A 2,393-nucleotide genomic window follows, 5' to 3' on the forward strand; every position below is an offset into this window, starting at 1 on the left:
TTTACCTGACTATGAGAACAGTTATTTAGGGTAAGAATCTGTATACAGTAAGTGTCTTAGGGAAGTTAGAACTAGCTATGTTTTCATTTAATTTTGGTAACCTAACTTTGATCTGTTTTCACTTATAACTACTTAAATCTTATTGCTTTTGTTTAATAAAAACTCGTTTCTAATCAAGCCCATTGTAAATAATTGTTACCACTGTACATCTCTCTGTCTTTTAATGATAAAGGGGGCTTACCTGATGAGCCCACTCTGTGCAAAAGTTTTGCAAAGAGAGAGACTCATTTATTTGGGGGTTAGATCCGTTTGGGGTTTGCTGCTGTGCTTTAGAGCTACATCCTCAGCATCTACATTGCTGTGCAGGCGGAGGAGGAAATCCCAGCCTCACCATGCCTCGGCTGGGGGAGATCAGAGGACCTGGCCCAGCAGGACAGAGTTGTAGGGAGCCCCAGAAAGCAAGAAGCTGGGTGTCAGTGGTATGGTCAGCCCACCAGGGAACATTCCCAAGGGGCCTTCTGTGACAGCAGCCCATCATAATGTCATCACATGCCAGCAATGCCCCTCTGCCACATACATCGTCCAAACTGGACTATCTATGCAAAAGAATAAACGGATACAAATTAGCCATCAAGAATGGTAGCATACATAAAACAGGAGAACATTCTTCTTAACTTTTGATGAAGACTGGTTAGGAGACATGTTCAGACTTGTAGTGCAACCAAAGGTACATATCTAGGCTTTTCTCACCAGAGTCAAGTGGCAAAGGAGAGGCAATGATGGACATTTATGTAACATTCCCTCTGTAGCACTCCTGTAATACTTCCTGCTGCCATGGAGAAGCCCCCTTTGCTTCCACATTGGAGTAAAAGTTCTTGTTGGCACATCTGCTCCTCCCTAGTTGACCAGCCTGGGCTCCTCATCAGATGCCAGTCTTAATGTCTCTGCCATCTACGTCTCCCGCATTGTCTTGCCTGCTGCCCACTACAGACAGAACATCTGCTATACTTCAGCCTACCCTGCCCTGCTCTCTCCTCAAAATGTCTCTTCCATGCTGATTACAATGAGGTATTGAGAAAATCTCATGTGAACCACTCACACATAGCAGCATCTGATGAAGTGAGTCTGTGCTCGTGAAAGCTCATGCTCAAAACTTTTCTGTTAGTCTATAAGGTGCCACAGGACCCTTCATTGCTCCACTCACACATAAGCCGCGTCTACACGTGCACGCTACTTCGAAGTAGCGGCACTAACTTCGAAATAGCGCCCGTCACGGCTACACGTGTTGGGCGCTATTTCGATGTTAACATCGCCGTTAGGCGGCGGGACGTCGAAACCGCTAACCCCATGAGGGGATGGGAACAGCGCCCTACTTTGAAGTTGAACGTCGAAGTAGGGCACATGTAGACGATCCGCGTCCCGCAACATCGAAATAGCGGGGTCCGCCATGGTGGCCATCAGCTGAGGGGTTGAGAGACGCTCTCTCCAGCCCCTGTGGGGCTCTATGGTCACCGTGTGCAGCAGCCCTTAGCCCAGGGCTTCTGGCTGCTGCTGCTGCAGCTGGGGATCCATGCTGCAGGCACAGGGTCTGCAACCAGTTGTCGGCTCTGTGGATCTTGTGCTGTTTAGTGCAACTGTGTCTGGGAGGGGCCCTTTAAGGCAGCGGCTTGCTGTTGAGTCCGCCCTGTGACCCTGTCTGCAGCTGTGCCTGGCACCCTTATTTCGATGTGTGCTACTTTGGCGTGTAGACGTTCCCTCGCAGCGCCTATTTCGATGTGGTGCCGCGCAACGTTGAAGTTGAACATCGATGTTGCCAGCCCTGGAGGACGTGTAGACGTTATTCATCGAAATAGCCTGTTTCGATGTCGCCACATGGAAATAAGCTATTCGATGCTGGCTTCACGTGCAGACGTAGCTCTAGTGCTGTTGATTCCTCTGCACACCTTTTCCCCTTTTCTACTAAACAGTTTTTACCGCTATGGGCATTTTCGAATGGAGTCACCCAGTTAGGTGGGGGGGGGGGGGACCCCGGCACACCAGGTGTGAGGTCTGAGTAGCCCCAGGCAGGTGGGGAAGGGGCCCTACACACCGGGCGGACGGGGGGGAAGACCCCCGCACGCGGGGGGGGCTGAGGGGAGGGACCCTGCACACTGGGGACATGGGGGCTGGGCCGCCCCAGGGAGGTGGCGGGGGGGCCTTACGCCTCCAGGGGGTGTGGCTGGGAATGGCCGCCACAGACACCTCCCGCTCCCGCGAGGGCACTCGAGGTGCGGCGCTGCCGGGAGGGGGCGCCACTCCCGAAGCACCCGGATGAGAAGACACGTTCTGCTCTTTTTCCTTTGCTCTCGCGCCAATACCCGCAGGGCGCCTCCTTGTTATCAGCTGTGTGGAAT

This window comes from Carettochelys insculpta, chromosome 14 (genome assembly GCF_033958435.1).
Source record: "Carettochelys insculpta isolate YL-2023 chromosome 14, ASM3395843v1, whole genome shotgun sequence".
In the NCBI taxonomy this organism is placed as follows: domain Eukaryota; kingdom Metazoa; phylum Chordata; order Testudines; family Carettochelyidae; genus Carettochelys; species Carettochelys insculpta.